Raw genomic sequence first — 25,396 nt, forward strand, 5'->3', positions numbered from 1 at the left:
TTGTCTGCCCATCTATCCATCCACCCATACACTCAGTCATCCATCCATTCTTCCTTCCATCCATCCATCCATCCATCCATCCATATTTCTAATAGTTGTTGAGAGATGCTTATAAGCCAGGTGCTGTGGTAGGAACTATTTCTTATCTCCTGGCATTTATTTGTAGCAAAGACTCTTAAAACTTACCTCCATCCTCTACCTAGTCTTTAGTATATATTAGAAACCATTTTAGGCTCTCCAACAGCTTCTTGTTAGGGTTTTGTTTTCTCCTAGCCCAGGTTCATAGTTACTTTTGTCTCTCAGTAGTACCACACCAGATCATAATAACTAGCTGGTACTAAATACCTATTCTATGTCAGGCATTTTGCAAAACCATCTATACACCCTAGTTCACTTCATGTTTACAATGCTCCTAAGAAATGTACATTATTATCTAGGTTTTAACCTTTTTTTTTTTGTGAAATACAATCTACATAAAGTGCATAAAAAAGTATGGTTCTATATGTTATCAAAAAGCAAAAACATAAATGAGATAAAAATAGAACATTGCCAACACCCAGAAGACCTTTCCACCCCCCAGTTGTCACCGCCTCTTTATTTCCTAGAAGTAATCACCATCCTAATATATATGATAGTAACTTCTGCTTTCCTTTGTAGTTTTACTATCTAAGCATGCATCCCTAAACACTATAGTTTAGTCCTGCCTGTTTTTTAAAACATAAAATCATACGGTATGTGTTCTTTGGTGACTTTTTTTTAAGTCAACGTTAAATTCTAAAGATTCATACTTGTTGCATTGGTTGTAGTTGATTCTCTTTTCTGTAGAGTATTTTATTATCTGAATATCCCACAATTTGTTTTCCACTCTCCTGCTTTTGGACATTTGTGTTTTTCCAAGTTGGGGCTATTATGAAAAACGCTGCTATGAACATTCTTGCCACGGGTCTTTCAGGGACAAAGAGCATGCATTTCAGTGTGCTGTGTAAGTAGGAGTGAAATTGCTGGGTGATAGGCATGCATTGCATTTGGGTAGCTAATGCCAAATGGTTTTCCAAACTGGTTGTGCTAATTCACATTCCTACCCACAGTGTACAGGAGTCCTTGTAGTGGGCATCCCTGCCGGCTCTTGACGTTGTCAGTCTTTTTAATTTCAGCTTTTATGACTATGTGTAGTGATATCTTGATTTTAGTTTATATTGCAATTGTGACAAATGACGGTGAATGCCTTTTCATACATATATTGGACATTTGGATATTGTCTTTTGTGAAGTACACTTTGAAGACTGCTCATTTTTTCTGTTTTATTGAGGTATAATTGGCACATGAAAATGATATATATTTAAAGTATTTTGTTCATTGGGTTTTCTGCCTTGATTTGTAGGTGTTCTTTACGTCTGGATGCAAGGCCTGTTTTTTTGTTTTGTTTTGTTTTTTTGATTAAATGGATAGCAAATATCTCTTACTTGCCTTTTAATCCTTTAAAAGCTGTATTTTGATATCTTCAATATAATCTAACTTCCCAAGCTTTTCCTTTCTGATTAGCACTTTTTGTGTCCTGCTTAGGAAATCTTTCTCTACCCTGAAGTCATAAGACTATTCTCATGTGTTGTCTGTCTCTGCTGAGTTAGGGCAACAGGAATCACACTATGTATTTCAACAGAGAGAGCTGAATAAGAAGACATGGTTACACAGGTTTCAGAGGCTGAAAGACAAGAAGGAACCTTAGGGTAACAGAGATAATAGCTTCAGAAAACAGGTACTGCCTTGAAGGCTAGGGGAATAAAGGGGAATAACTAGGGTTATCAGAACTTAGAAGCTCAGAGAAGGGATGCCCACAGCTGAGAAGGATAGATGCTGTTAGCTGCTGCTGAGAGCTCAGGGGTGGGCGGGCGTGAGGAGACTGGTTTCAGGTGTGCTGAAGAGGCTGGCGGTTAGAACCAAACGCACCCAGCGTGAAGGGCTGCAGGCGGAGAGATGCTTCCAGATCAACGCACAAAGCAGAGAGGAGGAGCCTCTTCCTCCTGACCTCAGCCTCCCTCTCTCAGCCCCTACTGCAGAGTCTAGCGGGAAGCCAAGGGGAGAAGAAGACATAGAGCCCAGACTTCCCTTCTAAAGCATCAGTTCAAAGGTAAAATTAAGAATTTCAAGATGGCAACAAAAACCAAGCATAGTGTCCTTCTGAGCACTGGCCCCTATGTGACTGCATACTTCACTGGTCTCTTATTTTTAGATTTTCTTAAGACTCTCTTCCCCTACTCTTTCCCCCCAAGGTCTTGAACACACAGCAGAACTCCAGCAGTAGCTTTATTGCAATCAGGTACATATTTCTCTGCATGATTTGAAGTTCGTCTCTGTCCTGGTAATGCTGAAGGCATGTGTGGTTTATTTTCACTCCTTGATAATCTTAGGCCTTTTTTTGTTGTTGTTTTTGGAGGTTGTGTGGAGAGTTTTGAATTCAAGTGACCGCTGTTATCCCTCAGACTAGGAACTTTTTTTGTGGGGTTTTTTTTTTTTTGATGTTATTGTAAAAATTATCTTTTTTTTCCACAACCAAAGACTGTTTGATCACAGACTTTTTTTTTTGGACTAGATAATATATTCACAAAGATCAACTATAAAAAAGTTAAAGGCATCATTAAAAATTTCATTTTCTAGTTATTTATTGCTGTTACGTAGAAATAGCAATTGTGTTTTAAAAAATTTCCTTGTACCTTGGGACCTTGTTAAATTCACTTACTAGCTCTAATAGTTTTCCTGTAGTGTTTTGTTTGTTTGTTTGTTTTGGACTCTGTATGTAATCCAATTATGTGGTCAGAGAATGATGACAATTTTATCTCTTCCTTTCCAATTCTTAACATTTTCTATTTTTCTTGTTTTATTGCTGTTTGGCCCTCCAGTGAAATGTTGAACAGAAATCTTGAGAGTGGGCATTTGTCTCATTCCTGATCTCACAAGGAAAGTACTTCACTTTTCACCAGCAATATTATGTTTTTTGTAGATGCTTATTTTTTGAAAAATTACATGGAGTTATCTTTTACTCCTAGTCTTCCACGAGCTTTTTTTTTTTTTTTTTAAAGATGACTATATGCTAAATTTTATCAAATGTCTTCTCTGCAGCTATTGAGATATCACGTGTTTCTGACTGATTTTTGAATGTTAAGCAAATCTGGCATTCCTGGAATGAACCTAACTTGTCTGGGACGTATTAACGTCTTTATTTATTGTTGCATTTGGTTTACCCTCACATCACGTTAAGGTTTTTATGTCTGTGTTCATGTGTAAGATTGGTCTGAAACTTTCCATCCCTGTAATGTTCTTAAGAGGTTTTGGATCATGGTTAGGCTGGCCTCAAAAAACTGAGTTGAAGATTGCTTTGTTTCTCTTTTTGGAAAGAATTTGTATAAGAGAAGCATCACTTCTTTGAGTGTTTGGTAGAATTCCCAGTGAACCCATCTGGACCAAGAGGTTTCTTTTGGAGAGGTTTTAAACTATGCATTCAACTATATTTTTCTGTTTTATCATGCCAGTTCGGTAAGTTTTATTTCTCTGGTGATTTAACCATCCATCTCAATTTTCATAATTCCTTTCATAGAGCTGTCCATAATACCCTCTTAGTATGTTTTTAATGTCTGTAGGGTTTGTAGTGCTATTTCCTTTTTTATTTCTGACCTTGTAACTATGTGCTGTCTCTCTCGGCACTTTAAAGATACCCTCCTATTGTCTCCTGTTGAGAGGTCAGCTGTCATTTTATTTTAGGTCTTTTAACAGTAACATGCCATTTTGTTCTCTTGCTGTGTTCAAGATATTTCTTTTGTCTTTGATTTTCAGTGGCTTTATTATGATGTGCCTAGGGGTGGATTTCTTATTTTTTGTTCGTTTATCCTTCTGGAGTTCTTAGTGATTTGAATTTGGGATTTGCTGTTCTTCACCATTTTTGGAAATTCTCAACCATTATTTATTTATTTATTTATTTATTTATTTATTTATTTATTTTATTGGCTGTGTTGGGTCTTCGTTGCTGCACACGGGCTTTCTCTAGTTGTGACAAGTGGGGGCTACTCTTCCTTGTGGTGCGCGGGCTTCTCATTGCGGTGGCCTCTCTTGTTGCAGAGCACGGGCTCCAGGTGCATGGGCTTCAGTAGTTGCGGCACATGGGCTCAATAGTTGTGGCTCACAGGCTTAGTTGCTCTGTGGCATGTGGTATCTTCCTGGGGCAGGGATCGAACCCGTGTCCCCTGCATTGGCAGGCAGATTCTTACCCACTGCGCCACCTAGGAAGTCCTCAACCATTATTTCTTAAACATTGCATTTTCTCACATTCCTCTCTCCTTCTAGAATTTTATAAGCACATATACTAGACATTCTCAATTTAATATTCTATTTCTATTACCTGCTCTGCTGTGTTTTCCATCTTTTTGTTGCTCTATGCTTTCTTTATCATCCTTATTTCCCCCTCTATATTTTAGTTTACTGATTTTCTCTTAAACCTATCCCTGGAATTCGTCATTTTGGTTTTTCTTATATTGGTTATTTTCAGTTCTAGAATTTCCACTGGTTCTTTTAAAAAGAAATAATTTCCATTTCTCTGCTGAAATTCTTAGTCTTGTTTTTATCTCATTGAACATATTAAACATTTAACAGTCTGTGCTTGTAAATGTTCACCATTTATTACTGTTTCTGCAGATTTTCAATCATGTGGTTTTGTCTCCCCATGTGCCTTAATTTTGGTTGTGTACGGGGCATTATTCTTGTGAAGTATTACTTGTAGAAGTAATTCACATTACTTCACATGTTGCTACCTTTCCCCAGAGATTTACGTTTTCTTCAGCCTGGTGCCTGAGGGCATTAACAATCTGAGTGCTTCAACCCGGTTTCAGTGACTCAGCTGTTCTGAAACTGAGCAGCAGTTCCCCATGGAATTATTCCCTATCCTTTTATCATGTCGTCCTGTGAGGTTCCAATCCAGAGCCAGGGACTTTCACAGTGTCCCCCTCATATTTCTGTGCCTGGACTCCAATCCCCAACCCCTTAGCCAGGAGAGACTGCAGCATCACTGCTCAGCCTCTCGGCCAAGCCCTCTGACCCAAGCAGATGCCTCCAGGAGAAAAGCTGTTCTACACACATGCACGGGCTCATCTCCCTGGGCCTTTATCTTCCCCAGATGGCAATTCTTCATGATACTTTTAGCTTCCTGCTATGTCCAGGTAGATGGGGTTCACAGTTTTCCAGCTGTACTAGGTGTTCTCAGCAGGGTGTGTGCTTGGAGGGGAGGTCTATCAGGAGTGGAGGCCTTATTTCCATTTTACAGATGAAGAGTCTGAGGCTTGGCATAAAGAACGTTCCCTAAACAAATTTAAGGCTGAATTATACAATTGTAGACTCAATGGTCCAGGATGAGTTAGACTTGTCTTAGGGAGGAACACATAACGTTTTCTTTTCCTCTTCAGGACTCTAGGGTCTCTCTTACCTGTGCTGATGAGGTTATGCTGAAAATGCAGTGAACTAACCTTTGCCACAGGAAAGCCATTGCAGTTAAGAAGCTGGGAGTGACTTAGTGTTGAGAGATGGGAGGAGAAAGAGGTTTAGTGTGTGGAGAGAGGGGGTAGAAGAAGGCTTAACCATTCTTAGGGGTGGTCATTACGAGGCTTGAATTTGTAACCACCGGCTGAATCATTTATACCCACACAACTTCAGAAGTCAGCATGTCAGACGCTTAAGTGAAGAGGGTCACCTAACTTGACTACTGGTGTATTTTTAATCTACTTTTTTGAAAATGGCTGTTTAGAGACTTGGGGACATGTGGCAAGAGTCCTGCCCTTTGGCTTGTAGCAGCCTGTGACCTGGGCAAGCTTCTTTCCTTCTCTTTGTGCCAATACTGTCATCCCTAGAAGAGATAACTATTCATGCTTTTTCCTGTTTTGTATGAAAAGTGCAGTATAGCTGACATTACTCACTATTCTGCCGTGAAACTAGAGTAGTGTTTTTGATGTAACTGTTTGACTGTGTCACCCCAGTGATTAAAGCCCTCCAGTGGGGCTTTTCCCAGGTCTGCTGCTTTTTCTTTTCCTGTTGCTCTTGGGCTTAGTGACAAACCCGTAAGCACAACTCACCATGTCCTGGGTGGCCTGGCCCTTGCCTGCCTCTGTGGCCTCATCTTAGATCTTTCATTCCTCCGGTCATATAGGCTTACCATACCCCCTTGTCCCTGTCCTGCTCCCTCCCCTTGGAAGGCCTTCGTCCTTGCTGTCACTTCTGCCCCTAGTGTCCCTTTCCTCTCCTGCTGCATCTGGTGTTGTGTCCTCAGGGGAGACGTCCTACCCCATGACTAGTTCAAATCCCTGTGAAATGCACTCATCAGACCACGTGCCTCTCTCCTGCAGGACTCCCCAGAAGTTGTCCTTTTACATTTATTGGTGTAATTCTTTGCTTCACGTGTGCTCTCTCACTAGGCTTGAGCACCTGGGGGTAGGAACGGTGCATTACTCTCCCCTGAGTTCAGCCCGCTGCCCGGGGATAGTACGCACCTAATACCTGCCTGTCAAATAAGAGAAGGAAGGAAAGAAATCGCATAAATGTCATCCCCACTAGAGATTTTTGCCAGTTTATCCACTTGTTTTCTGGAAAGTAGGTCGGAACAAGAAGCGCTAGGAACAGATGGTTCAAATAGTGAAAAAAAGTGAAAGATGGTCTTCACATGTCCTTGGCTACAAGGAATTAGTATTCAGCAACTCCCACCGTCTGGAACCTGGTTTCAAGTGCCAAGAGGAAACATGTCTGGGATTTTAACCGATTCTCCTGGAAACGGCAGTGGCAGTGCAATTGCTGAAATCTCCAAGCTAGGCTGTGTGGGTGAAAAATCTCGGATATTTGTTCATCTTTTTTTTTCTTTTAAACTGCAGCCAGTGTACTGAGGATCTGTCAGGGTAAGGGGAGGGCCACAGGTGTTTCAGGGAAACGGGGAGACCACCCCTGCCCTTGCTCATCCGAACCACAGACTGGTGTGTTTCTGACACCCCAGATAGGTGGGGCTGAGAATGAACAACGGTTTTGCCTTTGCGTTTATTTTCTGGTTCCCGCAGGACAGCCTGGGAAGCGCTGTGGCCCCTGAAGGACTCGGAAGGCAGCCTGCCTGCTGGGAGCCTGGGAGCCGACAGGCAAACCTCACACTTGAGCCGTGGCTGTGGGGTGGCGGGATGCACAGCATGGTCACTGCTCAGGGAAGGGCCTGGAAGCCAAACGTTCTTTCAGAGCCATGAAGCCACGTCCGGGCCGGCTGCACCACGAGCTGCTGAAGCCCAGTGTTTGAATCAGCCGTATCTGAGCTCCAATCCTGGTTCAGTTCTCATCTGTTTCCAGATCACTCCTGACACCACGTGGGTGGCTTTTTTCCCACGGCAGCTCAGTCTCTGACACCAGCTGGGTACCAACGTTCAACCCAGTTCTGACACTGTCTGCCCCAGGGCCGGTGCCGACCCCCCAGGCCAAGGGCTCAGCCCCTCGAGACCGGCCCCACTGCACACACGGACTGGAAGTCCCAGGCTCTTACCTGTGCTTCTGACCTGCCGGCTGTAAAGTTGGGGGAGTCTGCCTCCTCAGGTTTGATAAGTTGCTAGACTGGCTCACAGAATTCAGGGAAAACAGTTTACTTGCCATCAGTTAATTATAAAGGCTGCAGCTCAGGAGCACCCAGGTGGAAGAGATGCACAGGGCACGTTTGTGGGGAGGGGCATGGAGCTTCCCAGCACCCCCACACGTTCACCAACCGGGAAGCGCAGCAAATCTGGCTGTTAAGAGTTTTTAAAGAGCTCAATCCACAGCCCCGCTCCCTTTCCCAGAGGTTACCAAGTGAGGCTGAAACTTCCCCATCCTGAAAGCCCATCCTTAGGCATGGGGGCCCGCACCTGTGTTACCTCATCAGCATAACTCAGGTGTGATCAAATGGAGCGCCTTGTGAATAACAAAAGGCACTCCTATCACTCTGGACATGCCAAGGGTTTTGGGGGCTCTGTCCCAGGAATGGAAACAAAGACCAAATATGTTTCTTATTATGCCACAAGTACCCTCAGCGTGTGCGCGAAGAGTCTCCAAAATAAGGTCACTGTGGAAGAAATGAGGCAGTGTACCTACAACCCCTGAGAGAACGTGAATGTCAGTAAAGGCATTTGGGATCCAGTACCTCAAGCAGCCCCGGGGCTCGCCGGTGGATGGGGGGATGGTTCTGCAGGGCAGGTGGCAGTGTGCTTCCCCTCCTGTGCACTGGGCATGCTTTTATATTTTCAAAGCTAAATTTAGCTGAGCTAGGGCCACCTCGGAGGGGAGGAAGTATTGCAAAAGGGCAATAGGTTATCAAAGAGGTGAAAGGGGGAGGGCTGAGGGCATAGTGAGCGGTGTCAGTCACGTGTGGGAACCCGGGCTTAGCACCGAGGGGACGATGGCCCCCGCCCTCACGCTGCTTGTGACCCAGCAGGGAAGACACATGTGAAGCAGTACCTCTATGTTTTATTAGCACCATGTACGTGCTTGGTATGTTATGAAGATGTACAGAGTCTCCTGAGTTCACAGGACACGGGGCTGTAACCAGGCTGGTGCACGTTGGTGAATGGCTGATGCGGGGGCTGCTCAGAGATGATAAATGTCTCTGATGTCACCTTGGGGCTTGCAGGTGACAAGCCCTGCTCCCTCCCTTGCCTGCAAGCTGTCTGGCGGAGGTGAGCATTTGGATCTCCCAATTAGGACATAGAGGTGTTGGATTTCCTAACTGAACTCTGAATCATACAGCAGATTTGTGGCTTCTGCCCAGTGTGTTGAAATCCGTCTATCAGGGCCCCAGAAACTCTCTGCTCCAACTGGTTTCCACTGGGCTGGTTTCGTATCCTGGACTTGGGCTTGCCAGCAGCCAGGTGGAAAGATTTCATTTCAGTTCTCTTGAGAACAGGGTCAGCTGGTGGAGGCAGGAATTCAGTTTTGGATAATAGGCCCGAGGTCAAGAGTTATCAGAGACATTCTCAGAGCGAGAGAGAGACAAAGTGGTGAAAAATAGTTCCCATTTCCCCAAAGGGTTCAACGTGTCCTGCATGGTAAGCGCGGTCAGGGTTGCAGGCGTTTCCTCGGAGACCACCGGTGGACTCTGCAGCCCCATCCCCTGCCGCCTCGTGTGCGCGACACAGCCCATCGTAACTGCTGTAAACGTCAGAGACGAGGCTGGCAGCGGCTGCCGACGCAAAGTGAAACGATGATACCAGCGTGTTCCTGCTCCTCTTCTGGGGGCCGGAGCACTGGTGGCCTCGTGGCTGAAAAGCTCTGCGTTCTGATCCAGGCTCTTAGGCTTCTGAGAACGTCTGCACGTGGAGAGATTGCTCCCTTGCTCTCCAAGGCGTTTCTGCCACGGTTGAACCTGCAACTGTGTGCCCTTGACAGTTTGTAAAGCACTTCAAATCCCGAATGAGGCAGCAGGAAGCCTGTGTCCTGTTAGCGATTCTGTCCATCACTCCACCTCGGGACCTGAGCAGAACACGGAGGTTACTGGATGGAGTGTCTGCTATGGGTTGAATCGTGTCTTGTGCCCGCCCCCCTCCCACCTCCTTCACCCTAAGAGCTCTTGGAGTCCTAACCTCCCCCCTCCCCAACCGCAGAATGTGACCTTATTTGGAGACAGGGTCTTTCCAGAGGTAATGACATTGAAATGAGGTCTTTAGGGCAGACACTAATCCAACATGACTTACGTCTTTATAAAAAGGGAAAATTTGGATGCAGAGACCTGCCCCGAGGGAAGACATGTGAAAAGCCATAAGAAGACAGCAGTGGACAAGCCAAGGCGAGAGGCCCAGAGCAGAACCTCCCCTCGCGGCCCCCAGGAGGACACCTTGATCTCGGACTTCCAGCCTCCAGAACTGAGACAGTGTCTGCTGTTTACGTCACCTGCTCTGTGGTTCTTTGTCATGAGAACCCTAGCAAACAATGTTCTTCAGCTTTTCCAAGGCCGTCTGGGCTTGACTCCAGAGCCCTTCTCAGGGTAACTCTTAAGTGTAAAAAGTAAATATATCAGGTTGCAAAAGAAAGAATGTTTTTTGAAATACAGGTATCAGAATACCAAGCACAAACATTTGTGGTATAGTAACATATGTGCTACTTTAATAATGGATTAAATAATGTAGTGGCAGGTTGAAAAACATCTATGATTTCCAAGTAGAGATGAAGGGTAGGTGATATTTCAGGATCCACAACCACCACCGTGTGACATGAGCATATTATGACTTTTATTGGTGGCAGACACAGATGTCTGCCTATATTCATAGGCATTTTTTAAGCCTACATTAAAAATGCTAAATATCTTTTATGGGTTAGTAGAAGTAAGGACTTTTTATTTTCCGTGTAAGTGTACCTGTTCCTTTTTTTTTTTAATTAAAAAAATTTTTATTGAAGTATAGTTGATTTACAATGTTCTGTTAATGACTGCTGTACAGCAAAGTGATTTACTTGTACATATATATGCATTCTATTTTTTATATTCTTTTCCATGATGGTTTATCATAGGATACTGACTCTAGTTCCCTGTGCTCTGCAGTAGGACCTTGCTGTTTATCCATCCTATATATAATAGTTTGCATCTGCTCATCCCAAACTCCCAATCCATCTCTCCCCCAACCCCCTCCCGCTTGGCAATCGCCAGTCTGTTCTCCACGTCCGTGATTCTGAAGTGCACCTATTCCGAGTTCTGTTCACTCCTGGACTGGGTGATGTTGCAGGCCCTTTGATCTGTGACTGGATGACTTTGCAATGGTTCCATTGGGAGGCTGATGTCTGAGGCTCCTTGCCTGGGCCCCGCTAACCCTCCAGCCGGGGCCTGGGGGACCTGGGCTGGGGGCTGGTGGTTATGACCACACCCTGCCCTTCTCAGGCCCTCTCTGTTGTAAGGGAGGCAGGTCTGCTTGGTTTCTGGAAGTTGCTTCTGGGATTTCTCTGCATAGTTTGTCTGTGACGCCGCAAAGGAGGTGGATTGAAAAGGGACCGTGACCTGTTCCTTCAGCAGAGCCACCTGGGTAATGGCCGTGTGACTCAGCCAAGCCTTCCTGACACCCCACGCAGGCAGGAAGTAGCTGATTACCTGTCCCAGGGCCTCCATCCCTACCCTGGTGATGAAGCCAGTGCGGATGAGTCATGAACCTCTAGTCAGCTGGTCTCCACGTACACACACACAAGACTCCGGGCTCTGGTCTTTCTGGGAAATTTCACATGAGCTCATCTCATTGCTGCAAATAACCACACACTTTTCTATTTCCCCACACAGGTTCTTATCTCACAAAAAGGAAACCTTTCTTTGGACCTTGTGTTTTATATGGAGGGATTACATCACCACACATGGGAACATTCTCCCTATGGCATCAAAGAGGAGCTCGTTCTTCAGATAGTGCAGGGGTTTCATGACCTCAATGCGGAGGTATTTGGCTGGAGTATAACAGTATTCCATGGATTCTAAGGCATGCCTTTTTCATGCTCGAATATCTCTGAAATCGGAATGTGTCTTGCAATTCCCGGACTCTTGTATTTGACAAAACAGGGTACATAAAGAGAGAGCCTGGAGGGAATTAGTATGTTGGTGAAAACACGACCCAAGCTTCTGCTGCCCCAAGAGAAGGCTTTGGTCACTTAGATTGGATTCACAGCCAAATGCTGCCTTTCTTTTGTGGGATTTTTGCCCTTTGAATCAGGTTCATGGTTGGCATGTTTTATAAATTAGGTAACAAACGGGATAATTCTTCAGAAAGAAGCGCAGCATAGGAGTGGAAGGGGTTGCTGTTTATTTCTGTGTGGCTTATTTTAGATCATAGTTTAGAAAATGCATAAAAGTGCAAAATATGTGTGGATATATTTGACGAAAGGACCATACTTCAGCAAAAAGCAAAGAAAAATCTGCACATGAGACTGTCATTTCATTGCTGGCAGGGCAGTTGCACGTTAACTGCTGACTTATTTAACCGCGGGCTCCCTGCATGTCTGTTCTGCCAAGCACCGGTGGAATCTTTGCTTTCTCAGGGCAGTGACCGCAGGGTCACAGCAGCAATGTTGCAGCTGCTGGTGGGGTTAGAGTCTACAAAAGAGAATATTTGCATAGTACTCAGCATCTTTAAAAAATTTTGAAATCATCATAGATTTGAGGAAGTTCTCCAAAAGTGCAACAGGGAAGTCCTTGTGCTTTTCCCCCAGTTTCCCCCAGTGGTAACATCTTATGAAACTGTAGTACAATGTTACCACTTGCATTCTGACATTAGTCCAGAGAGCTTATCCAGATTTCCTGTTTTATGTGCCTTTGAGTGTGGGTGTCAATAGTTCTCTGCAATATTATCACATGTGAAGATACTGCCACCCAAATCAGTACACAGACTTGTTCTGTCACCTCAAGGTTCCCTCCCCATCCCACAGGCCCCTGTCCTATCCCTAACCCGCGGCTACCACTAAGCTTTCTCCATCTCTATATAACTTTGTTATTTCAAGACTGTCACATAAATGGACTCATACAGTGTGTTACCTTTTGGTTGACTTTTTTCACTGGGTACAATTCCTTTGAGATCCACGGAGTTGTTTATTAATCTGTGTTAATGTATCACTAGTATTGTATTACATTATTAGTACATGTAACATGTTACTAGTAGTAATACTAGTAACATGTTACATGTATTAACAGGGAATTGCTTTTTCGTGGAGGAATGGAATTCTGCCGTCGGGGGTGCCGTGGTTTGTTTATTCACTGAAGGACATTTGGGTTGCTTCTCGTTTGGGGCTATTATGAATATAGCTGCTATCTGCATCGTAATTTTAAAGCTGAAAAAGGATACCAACTACTTGACCAAAGATTTGCTGAGGACAGGCTGTGTCTTATACACATCTTTATCCCCTAGCCGTTGGCATGTGTATGTGTACAGATGCTCAATATATGCTTCTTCAGGGAGTGGATGGCTGCACAGCTGCCGTTTCAAGGAGATGGTCTTGGGATGGGTAGGTGGTTAAAATAAAAGATCTAGACTCAGACTAGAACATGGGGCCAGAATTTGTCGCCTTGACCCAGGCTGTCTAATGTAGCCCTCTGTTCTCTGTCTGTAAGATGGGATAATAACAGGACAGCCGTTGCAGGGCTCTGGAGAGAATGCAATGAGGAAACTCATGGAGCTCCTAGCGTAGTCACTGTTATACAGTAATTGCTTAAGAAATGTCAGCTGTGGTCACTACTATGTGTAAGTCGATCACGGATTTTCCATAAGATCATCCTAATACAGTAGCTAGTAACTTTTTACTGCTTTTATTCTGAAATGCTTTTACCCTTCACATCTACCACTATATAGTCTATACTTAAGCACATTTAAGTCTTGTATTCATATATATGTCACATTTTAAATATCTTAAGTGCCTTCTTTTTAAAATGACAATTCTTGCTTAGTATTATAATATGATGAACATTAATGGTCAAAAATATAACACGCCTATGCATATTCATAGAAATTTGGAAGGTTCAAAATGTTCTTTCTGTGTAGCCATCCGGGGTTTCTATCAAGCTCGGAAAATGGCATCTGTTCTTATAAAAGTGGGCTGAACAGCTTTTATTTTTCCCTTTTCATCATGCTATAAATTCATTTGGAGAAGCAGCAAGTAGTCTTGGGTTATTTTTTCCTTCTCCTCTTTGGAAATTTGGTTGCTGTGTGCACACCCAGAGGGGTGAGGACCTCTCCCCTCTCGCCTGCCTGTGCTCTCAGCCTGTGTGCCGGGGGTCACATTTGGGGGAGTGTCCCTCCAGTGACCTCCTGGAATGTCAGCAGAGCCCTGAGTCATATAGAACCTCCTGCCAGACAGTGTGAGACAGTGATTAGAGACTAACCATTAACCAGCTACAGGGGCAGGAGTGGGGGGGAGTACAATTTCCAGGTGTTTCACCAAGACCAGTGATGTTTACCATCACATAAATGAAGCCAGAGTCTGTTGGCATTGACTTATCAAGGTCCGTCTAGGAGGCAGGTGTTGTGCCTGGCAATGTTGGGTTTGTAAAGATTCTTTAGACCTTGCGCTGGACTCTGGCAGGACGTGCTGTGTGTTGGACAGGTTCTTGGAGGAACCTGGGCTTTGGAAGTGGGCAGAATAGGCAGATATGGGGGACAAAGTCTTCCAGAACTTTCCACTCTGTCCACATCTCACAGTAGCCACACCTGACTGGTTACCTTCCTGCTGTGCTATCTTTGCTCAGCTGCCTCTTCCACCTTAAAGGTCCTTCCTTGGAGAAACTCCACTTATTTCTCAAGACCCAGTTCTAGTGTGCCTTCTGCATACTGTCCTTCCCTCTGCCACACAGAATTATTTTTTTTTCCTCTGTGGTGACAGCTCTTTATGATAATATAAAGTACATTATTTTATTTTGATTAATTTTCCAGCTTTATTAAGGTATAATTGACAAATAAAATTCTAGAGTGTGATGATCTGACACGCTTATACTTTGTGTAATGATTACCGTAATCAGGTTAATTAATAATACATTCACCGCCTCACATCGTTACCTTTTGTTTTCTGCAGTGAGAATGCTCCAGGTGTATTTTTAGCAAATTTCAAGTACACAAAACAGTGTTATTAACTCTAGTCACTGTGCTGTACATTGTCTCTGAAGAGCTCATTCATCTTATAACTGAAGGCTTATGTCATCTGACCAGCATCTATCATCCCAGATCCTTAGCCCCTGGTAACCAGCCCTCCACTCTCTCTTTCTATGAGTTTGACTTTTGTTGTTGTTATAGTTTAAATTCCACCTATAAATGAGATCATACAGTGTATGTCTTTCTCTAGCTAATTTTGGTTAGCATAATGTACTGTGGTTTCATCCATGTTGTTGCAAATGGCGGGATTTCCTTCATTCTTGTGGCTGAATAATATGCCACTGTATATATAAACTGTATTTTCTTTATCCATTGACCCACTGATAGACACTTAGGTTGTTTCCATGTCTTGGCTATTGTGACTGATGCTGCAACGAACACGGGAGTACAGGTATCTCATTGGAACAGTAGTTTCATTTCCTTCGAATTTATGCCCAGAAGTGGGATTGTTGGAGCATAGGTAGTTCTGTTTTTAATTATTTGAGGAACCTCCATACTGTTTTCCAGACTGACTGCATCAGTTTACATTCCCATCGATAGACCATGTGTTCCCTTTTCTCCACATCCTCTCCAACACTTGTTACCTTTTACCTTTTTGATAAAAGCCATCCTAACAGCTGTGAGGTGATATTTCTTTTTTTTTTTTTAATTGAGATATAATTGACCTATTATGTTAGTTTCAGGTGTATAACACTGATTCAATGTTTGTGTATATTATGAAATGCTCACCACAATTAGTCTAGTTAACATTCACCAACTCACAGTTATAAATGTTTGTTCTTTTGATGGATACTTTTAAGATCTACTCTCTCTACAATTTTCAAATATACAGTACAGTATTATTAATGATAGCCATCATTCGGTACTGTTTTGAATTGCATTTCCCTGATGATTAGTGATGTGGAACTCATTTTCATAGACCTGGTGGCCATTTATGTATCTTTGAAAAAATTTCTACTCAGGTCCTTTGTCCATATTTTAATAGGATTATTTTTTTTCTATTCAATTGGATAAATTCCTTATATATTTTGGAAAATAAGTCCATATTAGATATATGGTTTCCCAATGTTTTCTCACATTGCATATGTTGCCTTTTCATTTTGTTGATCTTTCCTGTTCAGAAGCTTTTCAGTTTGATGAAGCCTCATTTGTTTATTTTTGCTTTTTGTTACCTGTACTTTTGGTGTCACATCCAAAAAATTATTACCAAGACCAGTGTGAAGGAGGTTTTCCCCTTTCCCTTTCCCATAGGAGTTTTAAGGTTCGGGTCTTATGTTTAAGTCTTTGATCCATTTTGGTTAATTTTTGTGAGTGGTGTAAGACGAGGGTACAACTTTTTAATTTACTTATAGATGTCCAGTTCTCCCACCACCATTTAACGAAAAGACTATCCTTTCCCCGTTGTGTGTCTCAGCATCCCAGTCAAAGATTTGCTGATTGTGTATGGGGGGGTGCTTATATCTGGGCTCTCTGTTTTGTTTCTTATTTTATACCAGCACCATAATTTTTATGTTTTAATTACCATAGCTTCATAGTATAGTTTGAAATCAGAAAGTATAATGCCTCCAGCTTTGCTCGTTTTCCTCAGGATTGCTTTGGCTATTTGGGGTCTCTTGTGGGTCCATATGACTTTTAGGATTTTTTTTCTATATCTGTGAAAAATGCCAATGGAATTTTGATAGGGATTGCATTAAATCTGTAAATAGCTTTGGGTAATAAGGATAATTTAAAAATATTCTTTGAATCCATGTACACAGGCTATCTTTCTATTTATTTGTGTCTTCCTCAGTTTCTTCAATGTCTTATAGTTTTCACTGTACACACATTATTTTATTTTAATTGGAGATCGTCTTTCTCCCCACTCTGGACTGACAGCACCTTGATGGCAAGATTGGGTCTGGTTCACCTTGTGCGCTTAGAAACTTGCATGGTCCCAAGTATACGGAAAGTATTCAACAAATGTTTGCTAACTTGACTTGTCTGAGGATAGAAAATGCATGTGCAGTTGGACTGGAATGTGGCTGCAGTAATAAACACTTAATATCCTTGTCTTCCTCTTCCTGGGCACACAGCTAGATTGTGCTCATGTGTTTTCTTGCCTCCTTTTCATGTATGTGTGACCATAGCACCGAGTCCTGGCCAATGGAGTGTGTCTAAGTTACTTCTAGGCTGGTCTAGAAAGCCTTCGATGCATGAGACTCCCTTTCTTCTCCATCTTCTCCCTGAATAGTGAGAGCCATGAGGTTCTAGGGGAAGACAGAGCCACAAGATAGAAGAAGTCAAGTTCCCTGGGTGAAAATAAAGAAGAGAGCCTGACCAGAAATATCCATTTGGACGTTACATGTGAGATGTACGCTTTTAATGGGTTAAATTACTGTGGAACAGGTGCCTCTCTTTTGCTCATGACAAGATAACATATGAGCACCTTGGAACTCATGTTGTTACCGAGTCCGAGCTTGTACGGCTTTGCTGCACGACAAGCCAATAAATTTGAGAGATGAGTTGTTGGGGCAAGGAGTAGTGACTTTATTCAGAAAATCATCAGACCAAGAAGGTGGTGGACTAGTGTCATGGAGAACCATATTGCCCAGTTTGGATGCCAGTTTCTTTTACAGAGCAAAGAAAGGGAGGTGAGGAGGTAAAGTGAAAAAGGTGGTAAGTTGTTGCATATGTTTTCCTTGTTCCAGCAAGACTCTGGAGGGGATGTGTTAATTTCTTCTTTCCTGCAGCCATTCAGGAGTGGGCCTGGTCAGGATGTTTCCTGGGAGCTTACACAAAGGTATTTTAGCTTAACAGGCAGGATTCCCGGAGGTGGGCCATTAGATATACTTTAAGCTATTGGTAACATCCCTTTAATGATTAACTGGTAACAAAAGCAATGGGATACAAAGTATAAGAAACAGATCCAATATGGGGACAGCCTTCTTCCCTATTACAGTATCAGTTCCAAAAAGGTGGGGATGAGAAGAAAGGAAAGGAACCCTAAAATAACCAAGCACTTACTCTGAAAGAGGAGGAAAAAAATCCTGAAGTGGGTTTACCTTGACTTTGCAAGATCATGTTTTATTCTGCTATCAACAAACATAGGAGCTCATTTTATAACTAAAATGGTAGAGAACGTTCCGCTTTTTTCATGTCTGAGTTTTGACTATGTGAGGTGTTATCTGGAATTTCTATTAAGTGATTTACTTTTCCCCCACGCTCCTTCTTTTCCTCCTCTTCTATTTGTTCTATTTAAACAGTGCTACCTTGTGCTTATTGCCTTGGAGGGAATATAACATGGCTGAAAGCGGAAAAATGTGTGTTTTTGTTTTTATTTTTCCAAAGCTCATGTCCTTATGAGAGTGGAATGGTGCCTTAGGCTCCTTGAAAGGCAACAGGCTGCCCCCACCTGCAATCCCAAGTAACTGAAATATAATCCCTGGGGTGGAGGGAAGAGGAGACAGGGAGGCCCACCAAGAAAGAAAGCAAGGTAGAGGCACCATAATATCTGTCATATTCCTTTATTACCCATTTAATGTCCATGGGATCTGTAGTGATGTACCCCTTCTATTTCTTATGTTAGTAATTTGTGTCCTCTTTCTTTTTTTCTTGGTCAGCCTAACTAGGGGTGTATCAATTTTATCGATCTTTTCAAAGAACCAGCTTTTGTTTTCCTTGATTTTCAGGGGTTATTTTTCTGTTTTCAATTTCACTGATTTCACTTTGATTTTTATCATTTCTTTTCCTCTGCTTACTTTGGATTTAATTTGCTCTTTTTCAAGTTTCCTAAAGTGGGAGCTTAGATCATTGATCTTAGATTTTTCTTTTTAATACATGCCTTCAACTTTAAAAATATCCCTTTAAGCACTGTTTTCACCATGACCTACAAATTTTGATAGGTTGTACTTTCATTTTCTTCAAAACATTAAAAATTTTTTTCTTGAGACTTCTTTGACCCATGTGTTATTTAGGAGTCTGTTGTTTAATCTCTGATTATTTGGGGATTTTCCAGCTATTTTTCTACTGTTAATTTCTAGTTTAATTGCATTGTGGCCTGACAGCATACTTCGTGTATCTTTTCTTGACCCAGGATACGGTCTATCTTGGTGAGTGTTTTGTGGGAGCTTGAGAAGGGTGTATGTTCCGCTGCTGTTGGATGAAGCCATTTATAAATGGCAATTACATCCAGCTGATTGATGGTGCCGTCCAGTCTGACTGTGTCTGTATCGATCTCTGCCTACTGGGTCTGAGCGTTTCTGGTAGAGGGATGTTGAGGTCTCCAGCTATAACAGAGGAGTCATCTATTTCTCCTTGCAGTTCTATCAATTTTTGCCTCATGTAATTTGAGGCTCTGTTTTAGGCACGTGTATTAAGAACTGTTGTGTCTTCCTAGAGAATTGACCCCTTTGTCATTACATAATGTTCCTCTTTGTCCCTGATAATTGTCCTTGTTCTCAAGTCTGCTTTGTCTGAAATTAATAGAGCTACTCAGGCTTTCTTTCAATTAGTGGGAACATCATATGTCTTTCTCTATCCTTTTTCTAAAAAAAACTTTATCATGGTAAAATATACACAACATAAAATGTACCATTTTAACCATTTTTATGTGTACAATTTGGTGGCATTAAGTACATTCACAGTGTTGCCCGACTCACCACTTTTCATTTCTAGAAACTGGAAACAGAAACTCTGTACTCATTGAACAAAAACTCCCATTTACTGCTCCCCAATTGTAGTGTCAGTTCCACTTTCTGTCTTCATGAATTTGCCTATTTTAATTACCTCGTGGAAGTGGAATTGCATGCTATTTATCCTTTTGTTTCTGACTTTTTTTTTTTCCACTTAGCATAATGTTTTCAAGGTTCATCCATGTTGTAACACGTATCAGAATTTCACCTCATTTTTAAGGCTGAATAATATTTCATCATGTGTTTATGCCACATTTTGTTTATTCACTTACCCATTGATACACATCTGGGTTGTTTCTCCCTTTTAACTATTATGCATAAGGCTGCTATAAACATCTGTGTGTAAGTATCTGTTTGAGTCCCTGCTTTTAATTCTTTTGGGCATAAAACTTAAAGTGGAATTGCTGAATCACACGATAACTTTATGTTTAAGTTTTTTAGGAACTACCAAACTGTTTTCTACAGCAGCTGCATCATTTTTTATTCCTGCTAGAAATGCACAAGGGTTCCAATTTTTTCTCCATTCATTTACTTTTAATCTACCTGGGTTTCTTGTAGACAACAAAGAATTGGGTCCTGTTTTTTAATCCACTCTGACAGCCTCTGTCTTTTAACTGGTGTATTCAGACCATTCAATTTAAAGTGTTTCTGGTTATGGTTAGTTTAAAAGCTCCCAAGTTTGTAACTGTTTTCTATTCATTGCCCTTGGTTCTTTGTTTCTGTTTTTTTCTCCTTCTCCCTTTTTTCTCTGGTTTTAACTGAGCATTGTGTATGGTCTCATTTTCTCTTTTCTCTTAGCATATCAGTTATATACATATTTTTAAAATTTTTTGAGCAGTTTCCTTGTAGTATGCAATATATCTTTACAGCTAATTCAGGTCCACTTTCAATAACACTCTACCTCTTGAGAGAGAGTGCAAGTGTAACAGAGTACTCTGGATTCCTCCCTCCTATCTTTTTAACATTGTTTTCATTCATTTCACTTATGTGTAAGCTATTACCACCAAATACATTGTTGCAAGTGTTATTTTGAATAACCTGTTATCTATTGGATCAGCTAAGAATAAGTAAAATACTTCATTTTGCCTTCACTTATTCCTTGTCTAACTTTCTTCCTTCCTTCATATGAATCTGAGCTTCTATCCTATATGATTTTTCTTCTCTCTGATGAATTTCTTTAAAATTTCTTGCAAGACAATTCTACTGGCAACACATTTCTTCATTGTTCTTTTTTCTGTGAATGTCTTTATTTCTTCTTCACTTTTGAAGGATAATTTCACTGGAGACAAAGGTGTAGGTTGATTTTTTTCCTCCCAACACTTTAAGTATCTCACTCTGCTTTCTTCTTGCTCACATGATTTCTGAAGAGGAGGTCAATGTGATTCTTATCCTGGTTCCCCTGTAGGTAAAGATGCTTTTTCTTTCCTGTGATTTTCTGTAGTTTGAATATAATATGCCTAGGTGTAGATTTTTTTTTTTTTTTTACTTGGTATTCTCTGAATTTCCTGGATCTGTGGCTTTGTGTATGTCACTAATTTTGGAAAACTCTTAGACATTATTACTGCAACTTTTTGTCTGTTTCTTTTTCTCCTTTTCTATCTGGCATCCCCATTATGTGTATGTTACAGCGTTTGTAATTGTCCCACAGTTCCTGGACATTCTGCTCTGTCCCTTTCATTATTTTTTTTCTCTCTGCTTTTCACTTTTGGAAGTTACTATCGACAGCTCTTCAAGACCACTGATACTTTCCTCGGCCATGTTCAGTCTACAAAGGCATTCTTCACTTCTGTTACAGTGTTTTTTATTTCAAGGATTTCCTTTTGATTTTCTTTCACAGTTTCCATCTCTCTGCTTACATTACCCATCTGTTCTTTCATGGTGTCCACCTTTTCCATTAGAGCCCTTATTAATCATTGTTATTTTAAATTCTCAGCCTGATAATTCCAGCATCTCTGCCATATCTGAGTCTGGTTCTGATGCTGCCTTTGTCTATTCAGACTGTGGGGTGTTTTTTGTTTCTGTTTTTGGCCTTTTATTATGCCTTGTAATTTTTTTGTTGAACGGTATGATGTATTGGGAGAAGGAACTGAGGTAGAAGGGCCTTTGGTGTAAGCTTTCTGTTTATCTGCCAGGTGTTATACTGTGTTTACTGTGCGCTGTAGCTGCAGTGTCAGAGGCTAAACTTACCTCTAATGCTCTTATTTTTGTCTCCTCTGTTGCCTGGGATTTTCTTAGAGACTCCTTAAATAGAGTCTGAGGCTTGCAGTTCTTTTAGCTATAATCCCGGTAATCAGGAGCCCTGTTGATGAGGTGGGAGTTGTGGGGGAGGGGAAGTGTTCTCCAGGTTTACAATCCAGTCTCCATTTTTCTTGTGAGTCTGACGGGATGGTTTCCTTTTCCCAGGTCAGCTGGCTTTTGGTAAAGCCACAAAAGGTTAGATTCTTGAGGGAAGGTCTTACTAACAAGAACACAATGTTTTTTCTTCCTCCTGCAAAAAACAAGAGGGGATTTTTCTCTGATCTTTACAGTGAGAACTTGGTAGGATTCCTGGGGACAACACTCAAAAAAGTGTGAGGACCCCCTCAAAGCCTGGGTCCCCTTAGCATTTTTAATTCTCAAACTTGTCCCCACTGAGACTCTAGAAACTAGTGCATCACAGCTTCATGTGTTCCTGCGGCTTTGTCTCTGGCTGTGGGCTTCTGCTCCTGGGAAGCTGTGAGTCTCTGTATCTGCCTGTCTGTCCCTCCAGGTCTTGGGACAGCAGTTTGCCCTGTAACCTCCATACTCTGAGGGGTCTAACAAGAATTGTCTGTCTTCAGTTTGTTCAGTGTTTTTTCATGTTGGGAGGGGGTGACGATGACTTCCAAGCTCTTTACCTGTTGGACTGGAAGCTGGAAGTTGGCATTTTTTTCAGTATGTCTTTGTGCACTGAGATTGGTACTCCCTATAGATTGATCTCTGTGGGTATTGTTGGAAACTCCTTGGAAGCTATTCTAGTCATTAAAGGGGCTCCCAGGCCCATTTTATAGGAACCTGAGGCGAAGGGACCATTGAAGATTGGACCTCACCTGTACAGGACAAAGGTGTAGGGAAGAGAGCAACCAGTCTTGAGACAGAGTCTGGGTCTCCTATTGCCAGCCTGGCCTCCCTGGGCATCGTCGGAGACTGGGTGGTTTTTTGGTATCTAATAACCTCCCTCTCTGCTCCAGCAGAGCATGAACTGAGATTTTGAGTTTGCTGCTATGCGTTTGCAATGGTTGATATGCTTGGGGGGCTGAGAAGAGCCTTTCCTGGGAGAAATCATTTTGTGTGGGTTCCTGGGAGAAACTGGAATATACTCCTTGTTTCCGGGCGACGACCCAGGAATGATGTCTGAACCCCAGGGCGGGAGTGGATAAAAGAGGGAAAGGCTGCATTCATGTGACCCAAGGACGGGAGCAGGGCTGCTTCAGGGACCAGGAGAGAGCGAGGCTCAGAGTCAGGAGGAGAGGTGTGAGTCACTGTCCTTTCTAGTCTCTGCAAGCACTTTGCGGGCGCAGCACAGTTGGGGGTGTGGCACCATCGGTGCCACAGAAAAGCAAAATATTTTCTGTGGCAGGATGCCATCAGGAGGGGCACACGGAGGGCGGGTGCCAGCAGGCTTGTTTCTGAGCACACATGTGGGGATGTCTCGGGGCCTTTGCATACGAGCTGGGGGCTTGTTCTGTGAACGAATAGTCCCTCCGTGATGGTGCGTTGGAGGCTGTGGGAAGTGGCAGGAGAATAGCTGTGCGTAGCAGCCCTTTCCTTCTCACCACATCACTGACGGGTCCTCTTGCACCTCCGTGGGTATTTCTAGCTCTGCTCCAGGTGCCCCAGTTTTGTTTAACACCTGAGTCACAGATGTCCCTGAAGACCAGCCCCTCCTCCGTCGGCTGATGACTTCCTAGGGGCATCGGTCTCTTCACGTGTCCAGAAGGTGGAGGAACAAGCACATAAATTACATTTTCAGACTGAAGTGGCTCCCGTTCACTGGGGTGGTACCATAAACCACTTGATTCTGTTTAGTTAAGGAACTTACCAGAAGGACAAGAAGGGGAGATGAGGGACACTCCTTGGCCAGCTGTCAATTTATCTTGTCAGTTAGTCTGACCTCTTGAGCAAGGCTAGAAGAAATGGTGGGACACATGCTGTGACCCGACTGGGGATGTGTAGGCAGAAGCCAAGCTAAACCCACGTCTGTGTTTTGGCCCCACGAGCCCGGGGCTCTTCCTTCCAGGGTAAGAGTTACAGAACGTCCTGGCGTGATGCCCGAGGAAGTGGGCTTGAGGAAGGAGGTGGGAGACAGAAGAAGCCATGGTCCATCTATTCACTGGTCAGTGCATCCTTCATCCCCACGGGCTTTCTCGCTCTTGGTGCATTCCAGCTGTGATGGTCCTGAATGACGTGGGTGGTCCTCCAGGTGGATGTCTGTGACACACCCCAAAGCACAGGCTCCCTGAGGCTTCCCGAATCTGTTGATACCAAAAAAGAACCCCGCATATGGTGCCTGTGAGTGACGCTGGTCACTTGAAGAGCTCACTGTGCTGCACCGACTACCGCTCTGATAACCTGCGGGACGTCTCGTGTCCTCTGACTGATCCTAAGCCCTTGAGGACGTGTGTGCTCGTCTCTGTACTTGCCACGGCGCCCGAAACCCGTGCTGATGCATGCTGATTTAATTTCTTTCTCTGATAAAGTGAAAGAACCCAAATTGTATCTGCTGCTTCCTTGTTGCTTGGTGTACAGGACTTTTAAGTTCTGTTTTCTCTCATGCTCTGATTTGCAGGACTGAGGCGATGGTCTGGACCATGCTGGGGCTAGCCGAGTGCTCACGCCCTGGTTGATGACCGTGGGGTTGCGTTCTGCCTGTAATTTTCCAACGATGGCTGTGTCGCTGCTGTCATGAAGCAGCTCTTGCTCTGGTTTTGTCTCTACAGAGGCAGATAAGATTCATTCTTAGGTGTCTACAGCCTGCTCCCTGTCTCCCTGACTAGGATTTATAAGCAGGCGTGAGCCTGCAAATCACAGAGGGCGGTACTTGGTGGTCAGGACAGAGAGAGCTTCGCAGGGATGCTTGGGGTCACCTGCGGTGCTAATGTGCCTCGTGGGGACGATGTCGCTGTGTTGCGTACAGCAAGTCAAGGGCTGCTGGGAGGGAACGCGAGCCTCTCCTGGTATTGATCTTTCATGGGGATATCCTGTCATTCCCATCTGCTGCGGCAGATACAGGGTAACAATTTACTGGCCCAGGTCCACCTCTCTTTGATTTCATTACTTCCTTTTTTTTTTTTAATACATAATATTTATTTTATTTTATATAGATACATATATTTAAGCTCTTTATTGGAATATAATAGCTTTACACTTTTATACCAGCTTTTAAGGTATACCAAAGTGATTTCACTACTTCTTAATCAGGATTGCTCAACCTTGGCTTGCCGAGAATTTGGCCAATTTTATCAGCTCTGGGTGTTTCCTTGGCCTAAAATCCCTTCCCTACTGACCTTGCTTCCCTGCCTAATTTCTTCCTGTAAAGCTTGGCTGAGACGGCATCTCCTTTCTGAAAACTTTCCCCACTCCCAGGCAAGGTTAAAGCCTGAAAATGCGTCTTTTCTATCATGGTAAAAAAGATGTATAAATTTAAGCTCTTAACAATTTTATTTTTTTTTAAATTTTACTGAGTATGGTTGATTTACAATGTTGTGTTAGTTTCTGCTGTACAGCAAAGTGACTCAATTATGCATGCATATATTACTTTTCACATTCTTTTTCCATTATGGTTTGTCACAGGCTATTAATATAGTTCCCTGTGCTCTACAGTAGGATCTTGTTGTTTATAACCTCTTAACAACTTTAAACGTACAGTACAGGAGTACTAACTATATACGTATGGTTCTACACCGGACCTCCAGAACTTTTTCATCTTGTGACACTGAAACTCTACATCCAATGACAGCAGAACTGCGCCCCCCCTGCCACCCCTCCCACACCCCCAGCTTCTGGAAACCACTTTTTCTGTTCCTGTGGATTTGCCAGCTCCAGTTCCCTCATATAAGCGGAATTGTGCAGTATTTG

General features: G+C 42.9%; 1 long non-coding RNA gene across 1 annotated transcript in view; it reads left to right on the forward strand.

Moving 5' to 3' along the window:
- Positions 1-1,832: 1,832 nt before the first annotated feature.
- Positions 1,833-25,396, forward strand: part of LOC130851554 (uncharacterized) — a 152,041-nt gene continuing 128,477 nt past the window's right edge. The window contains exon 1 of the long non-coding RNA XR_009053223.1: positions 1,833-2,128. This is a non-coding gene — a long non-coding RNA (uncharacterized LOC130851554). The remainder of the gene's footprint in view (positions 2,129-25,396) is intronic.

The sequence above is a fragment of the Hippopotamus amphibius genome, chromosome 4, assembly GCF_030028045.1.
Source record: "Hippopotamus amphibius kiboko isolate mHipAmp2 chromosome 4, mHipAmp2.hap2, whole genome shotgun sequence".
NCBI classification, from domain to species: Eukaryota; Metazoa; Chordata; class Mammalia; order Artiodactyla; family Hippopotamidae; genus Hippopotamus; species Hippopotamus amphibius.